We start from the raw sequence: 9,774 nt of genomic DNA on the forward strand, positions 1-9,774 counted from the left end.
TGCCCACCCCAGCTCCAGCAATACAAAAAAAGTTGTGATACATCACGACACATCATGTGATGTGGCAAGTTTGACACCCGTGCATTAGAACATATATGCTTGATGATCTGATGGATAGAGGCATGTAATTTTATTGGAAACAATTTTGAGTTGGTTTACTGTTCTTTTCTGGAGTATGTAAGTAATCCTCCAGTTACAACCATAATGGAGCTTGCCCGTCATGCTCATAACTCGTGACGGTCATAAAGTGACCAATTTTATGACTTTTAGTAGCAGTCACTAAGCAAATCACCATGGTTAAGTGAATGCTGCAGCCATTACAGTAAGCAAACCAATGCCAAGGGTACGGTTTGGCTGAAAATCAAGTAAATGCCGGGTTTGGGCAAAATCATAATAAAACATGATCACATAACCATGAGACACTGCAAATGGCCATAAATAATTGATTGCTGAGTGCTTGAAATTGGAACTTTGAATTGGAGTAGTACATATTTCTCAAGTAGGTCTGTTGGCACTTCATCTTCCGAAGCCCATCCTCAGGGAACTTCTCACTCTAAGGAAAAGCCAAACTGAGCTTAGTTTAAAGAATGAACAAGTTAAGAACTGATTCAGGTGTGCTCTCCTTTCTGATCTGTGCTTTGACTTGGCTTAATACACGAGCATCAAACTCACTGCATCATGTAACGTGTTGCAACGTATGGTGACTCTTTTTGCATTGCCAGAGCTGGGATGAGTGCAGCTTCCTCATGATGCAACTGGCCTGCAGGCCGGCAGTTTGACACCCCTGGCTTAATAGAACTAACAGATGAGCTTACAAACCCATCATAATAGAACTTGGCTTAATAGAACTAACAGATGAGCTTACAAACCCATCATTTTGTGTGGATTTATTTACTTCCTCCATCTCCGTCTGCTTTTCTTAGGGAAAATTAACCATGTTATCCTGTTTGATTTTGTCTCTTAGAGAAGCCCAAACATATTAAGAATCTTTTAAAAATTAATGTGTAGGTTTGTTTTGAGAGCATAGCGGCTACCTCCTTTCCCTCATGGAAAAAAACCCTCTCCTGGCCTAGAACATACTGTACATTCCAATTCAGATAACTATTTAGCTCCCCAGCTCCTTGCTCTCTATCTTTCAAAGCTTTGGGAATGTTAAGTGGAGCCCTTCTAGATGAATCCAGTGGTCTTTTCCCATGGCAGGCATGGAGCTGCCTCTAGTGTATCAATGAACAGAATGTGAGAGCAATAGTGCCGTTTCAGTAATGTTTCCCAGCAACTTGGAGCAAAAGCATATAGTTTAAGAAAACTTTCCCTTACTCTTTTTTTTTTAATAAGAAAAGACCGCCCCACCAAAAAAAATTCCCTGCATTGTTTTCTCCCTAAAAGACAAATGAAGCTGAGCAATAGACAACTCAGCCAGCCAGCATCTCTCTCTTCCCCATCCTATATTTCATTTTATTAAGTCAGTCTTCCAGGCTGGCCATATCATCATGTTTCAGATAGTAAAAGTTAGGTCAGCAATATTTGCCAAAAAGGAGGAGCTGCATGCAGTTTAACCATTCCTGTGAAATCTGTGTTAGCCAGGCTATATCACTTTCAGTGGAGAATTCTGTTTTGCAGCTTATATTGCAGAAAGATTAATTTGCCAATGTAATTTACTATTATACATGAAATGGGATAGGTATCATCTTGCTTTGTCTTAGTTCTACTGCTTGGGCTGAGCCTGCCTATTGTCTTAACTTTATTCAGAATTTTTTTCCTGCCTGATCTTGCCTTTGTTTGGTAAAATTTCCTACTATTATAAACTATGGCAGATCTCAATATCCTCCTCCCCCACACTTTCATCTAGAAATGAAGATTTTGAAAAGTTTCCTGAATTTCTGCATATTAGGTTAATGGATTTTCTAAATATTCTTCCTTGAAGATTTATAAAATAATCATTTAGAGCAGTGGTTCTCAACCTTTTTAATGCCGCGACCCCCAACTGGTCATATCGAGGACTACTCAACCGGTAGTAAGTTGAGGACTACTCAACTGGTGCAACACCATTTGCAGAATGGGACTTTTGGCGGGCTCAGCAGGGCAGAGACAACCTGGACAATTCCTATTGGCTTTTGAAAGCCAATAGAATTAGACTCTATTCAAGAGAATCTATTCTATTGGCTTTCAAAAGCTAATAGAATAAAAGGGAGTAGCACAGCTAAGGAAAAGGGGGAAAAATGGCGGACTGCGTTGTTTGGCGACCTCCATGAAATGGTCGTTCGACCCCAAATGGGGTCCCGACCCACAGGTTGAGAACCACTGATTTAGAGACTCAAAGCTGAATGTTTTTGTTTAAAGGCTGTAGAATCAAGCCTATAGTTTCATTATTATCAAGAAAGAATACAATTGTGCAGGAAGGCTTTGAAAAACAATTGTTAGGATAATGCTTTAAATTTTTTAATAGATTGAGTTTTTCCTGTGGTATATCTATTCTTTTTGATGTAACTATAGCATACATTATATTGATCTGTCTCCCAAGTGGCCTACTGTAGTTTATAAGGACATGGTGGTGGTAGATGTAAGGAAATGTTGCCTATTGATCCTATAATTTCCTTTTGTCCTGTTAATTCTGGGATAAATTAAACTATGTTAATCAAGAAAATAAGAACAACCTTAGGAGTAAAAAATGTCTTCCACGATTGTTGCCAGACCTAGTAAAGAATATTCCAGTCTTTGTTCCAAAATTAATATTTACCTTTTGTAGTGCTTGTGCCATTTTTCCTTTTGACATGAAAGCATTTTAAAACTTTGTGCTTATTTCTTTAAAATATATGTCTAAGCTGTGTGTGTGTGTGTGTGTGTGTGTGTGTGTGTGTGTTTGTATGTGTATTGCTCACTTCCATTAAATTATAAATAATACTAAAGCAAGAAAAATAATATTAAAAGAACAAGCATGGTCAAACTGCCAATATAATGGAATAAAATAGAAACTATAGTTTGTCCTTTTTTCTTTTCAATGTGATCATTTTGGAAGCAGTTGGTGCAAATAGTTCAGGAAAAGGAGAAAAGATATGGCCAGCCAGCATCTCTCTCTTCCCCATCCTATATTTCATTTTATTAAGTCAGTCTTCCAGGCTGGCCATATCATCATGCAAGGAGAAACACTTGTTTCAGATAGTAAAAGTTAGGTCAGCAATATTTGCCAAAAAAGAGGAGCTGCATGCAGTTTAACCATTCCTGTGAAATCTGTGTTAGCCAGTAATTTACTAGGAACTGGGAATAGGCTAAGATTCCTGTACTTTCTTAAGGCTTCATAAAGGTTTAGGAAAAGCCTCTTGGTATGAGACCAATAGTCACTCCAGAGTAGCCTTTGGTTGGCTTTTTTACATTGTAGCATTCCCATTCACTATTGCTGCTCATCTTCACAAGCAAGTTAGGAGCAGTCTGCAATTCTTCTGACCTAACTGTCCTCAACTCAGACTGAGTCAGGCAGGGTGTTAGACCTGCCCAGTCTGATCCCTTAGGGAAGTAAAACTCTCAACTCCATTTGAAGTGAAAAGGCACTTTTACTAAGAGATGCTGATTGCAGAAGAGTCAAGTGGAATCTAAAATTCCTATGTGCTAATATAGAACTAAATCCTTGGTTTCCCCTAGCCCTCCCCCCATACTCCATCCGTGCATAACTGATCCAGTATCACTGAGATGTTATGAGAAACTATTGAGATGTTTGGGCTGGTGAAATTCTACACTCAGGGCAAATGGCCTTGAAGGTGCCAGTGCACCAGGATGAACTGGATTCCAAAATGCTCTGTTCTTTCTCAACTGTCAAATCTCCCTTCCCAATTTCCCACCATAAAGGTATACAGCTTTATTACCGATTAGTTATCCCCTCCCTTCCTGAATTGATGACAGAATGTCAAGGTGCCAAACTGAAGCTGGTGGATTTGACATAGGGTTCCTTTCCCCTGGAAGTCAGAAATTACAACTAGCAGCCTATAACCGTGGTGGCAAACCTATGGCACGCATGCCACAGGTGGCATGCACAGTCCTCTCTGTGGGCACATGCGCTGTAACCCCAGGTCTAGGCCTTCAGTCCCATCCATGAGCAACCTGCATCAAAATCTCCCTGGGCAAGTGGCTTTTTAAGCTGGGTTTTATAAAACCTTTTTGCCTTAGGCCTCCACTGCCGTGTGCAAAAAAAAAAAAAAAAAAAAAAGTCCAATCAATCAATTTCAATTTGTGAGAAAAAAAAGATCTCGCAAAGTTGGAATTGATTGATTGAACTTTATTTTTAGTCCCACACAGCAGTGGAGGAAGTGACACATCGGAGCTGAAAAGAAAGTGGGGGTGGGGGGAACAGCAGGAACAGGCTACTTAATGTGCGGAGGTTGGGCGGCAGTAGCAGGGCGCTTCATGCGGGGAGATTGGGTGGTAGCAGGGTGCTCCATGTGGGGTTGGGGCGGTGGGATCAGGGCGCTCCGTGCGAAGGATGGGGTGGGGCCTGTGCAATGCAGTGGCACTAGCATGGTGGTAGACCAGTTGCTTCTCTCCCCCTACCAGATACCTGCCGAAGTTTCATCAGATTTTCTAACTTCTCACAAGATCTCAAGAAGTTAGAATGTCTGATGAAACTTTTTTTTTTACCGATAGTCCCACAAACACATGGCCAAGGCTGAGAAGTGAACAGAGAAACAAAATGCAACTGAAAGGCAGGTTAGTAAAAAAAAAATGCTTGAGGGAGGCGAGGGCATCTGGGCAGGTGCAGGGGTGGGGTGGCAACCTTACCCTGCATGGTGGCAGGAGGGTGGGGCTCATGCTCTTCCCATGCCAGGCCAGCCCCTGCAGCCCCGGGGTGGCCGTGCTGGGTGGCAGTGGGCAGGGCATTGAGGTGGGGGCTGGCAGGCCGACCAAAGCAGCAGGTGGAGCACCGGAGGCTCGGGGAGGGAGGGTGCTGAAGTGGGCAGTCAGGCCATTGGCAAGAGCAATGGGGTTGAGCAGAAAGTAGCCTCAGAACAAGTGGGACAGGTAAGGAAAGAAATCTTTGATCCCCTGAGAACTTGCTTTTCTTTCCTTACCTGACTCCCAGCCCTGTGCCGTTTCTCCTTTGTGATCCGCCGCCACCATGTGCAAGAAAACAAAGGAAGTTTTTTTTGGGGAAAAAAGGTTAATCAATCAATTCCAACTCCTCATGAAAGATCCCTCCCCAAGCCTCCGACATTCCACCTGCTGCTTTGGAGGCTCTATAGGCAGAGCTGCGAAATTCTCTTCTCTGTCAAAGAAGAGAACTTTGCAGCTCTGCCTACAGAGCCACCAAAGCTGTAGCTCAGGAGTCCTCAAACTACAGCCCATGGGCCACAGACGGCCCGACCTGTCTTTTTATCTGGCCTGCTCAACCTCCCAGCAAGCCATCCAATCACGAGGAGAGTGTGGCTGGATGGTGACAAGAGCCCCAGCCAATGGCAAGACAGTGAGTTGGTGGGAGAAGATGTTTTTTCCCCAGTTTCTCCCTTATGCGCCCAAGGGCTTTGGCCATGCCCCCTTCCTCTCCTCCTCTTGCCTATTCAAGTTTTTGCCTCAGGGCCAGGCTGAGAGGTTTAGGCCTCTCTTTCAGCCTCAGCCTTGCTTAGGGCAGCCAAGCCTGGTGATGACGATGCCACTGCTACTGCTGCTTCTGAGGTGGGTCCCTTGCTAGCCTCCACCACTGCTGCCTTTGCCGCCATGCCAGCCAAAAGGAAACTGGTGCCGCCAGCTCTCAACATCATCCCCACCATCGCCAAGGGACCCAGCCCCACCAGCGGTTGGAGTGGGGCTGCTGGAGTGGGGTGCCAGTTATGGTCTGAGGGGAGTTGACAAAGGGTGAAGTATTTGTGAGGGGCAGCCGGGGTGAGCAAGAAAAAAGGAGGAGAATTTGCTCCTGGAAGGTTATTTCAGGGTTATGAGAGGTTGTGTGGAGCTGAGGCAATGAAAGGTTGGGGGAGCCACTGAGAGGGAGGATGTGGTTGGTCTTTGGAGGAGCATCCTGATCCATGAATGGGGATGGTGGTGCCGCATCCAGGTGAAGCCCCAAGAGGTAGGCAAAGCTGGAGGTGGTGGAGCAGCTTGGAGGAACCGGGAGTGCTGGTGCTGGTGGTTGAGAGAAACTTCATTGTCCTTTAGGGTCCAGGATATGTGATATCTGTGATATGCGTTCACATGTGAAAACATTTGAAGTAAAATTGGACATATTCATTAAACAAGTGAGGGAGGAAAACTTCTGCCATCTTCCCACAACTCAAAAACTATTTGTGGAAAAACTAGCAGTTACATGAGTGGATTCACTGGAAATGTTATATATTTTCTTCACTTAAAAACTCATTCAAATAATTAACCAATTCATTTTTCTTTTTTTCATTTTATACTTGATTTTACATTGTTCTATAATCATTATTTTTTTCAAACTATAGTCCGCCCCCCCAACAGTCAGGGGCAATGAACTGGCCCCCTGTTTAAAAAGTTTGAGGACCCCTGCTGTAGCTGAATGGGCAGGTGAGGGGGGAACTTGTCCCACTTGTTCCATGGCTGCTTTCAGCCAAGCTCCATTGCCGCATTGCAAGGGAAAAAAGCAAGAATTAAATTAAAATTATTGCAAGATTCCAAGGAAAGGGGTGGATTCGGTCTCCCAGATCTGGAAAGATACTATCAAGCTACAATATTAATATGGGTGCGGGACTGGATACAATTGAAAAATAGGAGATTATTAAGACTGGAAGGTCATGATATGCAGATTGGGTGGCACGCTATGCTATGGGATGAGAAATACAAGGTCCACCAGTACTTCCGGAGGCATTATATCAGACGAGCATTAATAGATGTATGGGTTAAAATTAGGCAACAAAATTATATGCAAGTTCCCAATTGGATTTCAACGTTGGAAATGCACATACACCCAATGTTTATACAATTAGGGGAAGTAATAATGTATAAAAACCTATTAGATGAGAGAGGAGAACTGAAATCAAGGAAAAATCTTCAAGATGAAGGGATAGAATTGGAATGGTGGGCATATCTCCAACTGCAATCAAGATACAGGAAAGATAAAGAGTGGGGTATAAAAACAGAGTCGATAGAGCTAGATAAAATATTATTAGGAACTGAGGACAAAATGATTAAAAGATTATACCACTACCTTCTAGATCAGGCAATGTATGAAGAGCAGGTCAAGGAAACTATGTTAATGTGGAGTAGGGATTTTGGCTTTAATATTGATCTGCGTATCTGGCAAGAATTGTGAGAAAGAAACAGGAAACTCACCTTAGCTACTTCTTATTAGGAACATCTCTACAAGATGTTTTATAGATGGCATTTCCCACCCACAAGGTTAGCCAAAATGGGCCCAAATCTCTCAGCCATATGTTGTAAATGCAAAATAGCAATAGGGACCTATTACCATATGCGGTGGGAATGTCCTAAAGCTTGTGGTGATTGGAATAGGATTAGAAAATGGTTGAAAGAAATATTAATGCTGGAGATAGAGCTGAAACCTGAACTTTTTTTACTGGGTATAACTACAGAGAAATATGACAAGGGGATAGTCTATTTGATATTGCACATCTTGACTGCTGCTAGACTGGCGTTTGCACAGAAATGGAAGAATAAAAAAACTCCCACAGAGGAAAAGATATTATATAAAATTTTATCTTGTGCTGAAATGGACTGGCTTATGATGGAACTGAAGGATAAAAGTGGATCAGAATACTTTGAAATCTGGGATAAATTTTACTATTGGTGGGAATCGAGGAGGACTGTTGGGGTTATAGATTAGCATTAAGATGGAAATGTATATAATATTAGGTTAGCAAATAGAGAAATGAATTAAGCATTGTATAAAAAACTCATATGTATATACAGAGATAAAGAACTAAATGTAAGAAGAGAAACAATTTGATAGAAATGTTTATACTGGATTGTTACGTCATGTCCAATATTTTCTTTTTTAACTGTATTATAAATAAAAAACTTTTTTAAAAAAAGACGTGCAAAGCTAGTAACTGCCCTCAGGTCCCAAAGTCAAGAATGTCATGGGTTCTTTTTTAAACCATGCCCAATTGGATTGACCCAAGTCAAGAGAGATACCAAAGCACTGGACCTGGAAGGTGGTTTATTTATATCTTCCTATAAGGGTTGGGGAAGTGCTTTGTTTTTTAAAAACAAACATGTAAAAGTGATATACGAGTGTTTTCTATATTCTGTTCTATTGATATCTTTATAGTACTATCTCTATGGTATAATACTATCTCTATAGTATTGCTATGTAATTACTATATAGTAATATTATTATTCAATTATCATGACAGTGTTATATTGTTAGTATTAAATATAGTATACTCTTACTATTACCTATTACAATTACTATATACTATACTCTATTGATTACTAGTGTGCATCAACATTTTTCTCTTAAGCCTATTCTGTCTTAAATCACTTCACTTTCAGATTTATTTTTTTCCTGTTAATTGCCAGCATGTAAAGCTTTTGTGCCCTTTTCATTTTGTGCTTTGTCTTGCTGGGTATCTATACTTCATTTCCTCTCCTTGGGATCATCCACTTTTTTCTGAAGAAAAAAACATCTTTTGTTTTGCAGTTGTACTTTGCCTGTTGCTGCAGAGCTTCCAAAACATAATACTGCTCTCACATCTGTCTCAAATTTGTAGCTTTATTGGCAACTCTAACATACTAGAACAGATGTGGGGAGGGGCAGGGAAGGCTTAGGTCAGGGGTCTTCAAACATGGCCCTTTTATGACTTATGGATTTCATCTCTCAGAATTCCTCAGCCAACATGCCTGGCTGAGGAATTCTGGGAGTTGAAGTCCACAAGTCATAAAAGGGCCAAGTTTGAAGAGCCCTGGCATAGATTATGGGAGGAAAGTAGGCAGCACAGGTGCTGCCATTTATCTGACTAGCCTGCTCTTCCACAGGAAGTTTCCCATTGCAACACAGAGTGAACCAATATGAAAACAAAGGATGACTCTGCTGTACCAGGAATAGATTGGAAGTGGGTCTGTGACACCATGCACAATTAGTAACACCCAGGAAGTTTATAAGAAAGGAAGCAGGGAAATTAAGCATGCTGTCTGTATTTCTGGCCTGATGTAAACTGTACTGTTCTTGAGGGGAAAACCTCCAGTTTCTAGTGCACTTGCAACTCCTTGCCATGCCTGCAAAAAAGAACTGTCAAATTGTAACCATAATCTGTTAACCAAGCTGTCTGTACCCAAGATATTTGTCAATATGTCTATATCGGGCAAGGTGACACTGAAGTCAGTTTAAGGATTTCTGCTAGACCTAGCAGAAGACAATATATCAGTTTAACATTGAAATAAACATGGACACTTTAGAATATAGAATTCAGCCAGGAATTCTAAGTCTTGTTTTTAGATTTATTTCTTATTCTGTACAGCAATACTCTGTTGACTTGACAATGCACGCCTTTCATAATTCATTCTTTTTGATTAGTGTCTTTGATGACTTAGAATATAGCTCAAACAGAATTTTCAGCACAGAAAAAGGATACTGGGAGCTTTTTGTGTATTTTATAGTGCTAAGTGTTTGTCAGGTGATAGAGGTTAATTGCACTTTTTTTTGTTGGTGTATAGTATATTTTGAATTTTTTTTTGTCCATGATCCAACACTATTACCACACTGATACAGTTTTTTCCTGTCACAAGAATGTTCATTGCTATTTTATTAACTTATAGTATCCACTTTGTTAATTAAAAGTACTCATTTATTAATTAATATTCCACATACTTAAT

The sequence above is a fragment of the Crotalus tigris genome, unplaced genomic scaffold (assembly GCF_016545835.1).
Source record: "Crotalus tigris isolate CLP2741 ecotype Arizona unplaced genomic scaffold, ASM1654583v1 scf7180000017666.27876245, whole genome shotgun sequence".
NCBI classification, from domain to species: Eukaryota; Metazoa; Chordata; class Lepidosauria; order Squamata; family Viperidae; genus Crotalus; species Crotalus tigris.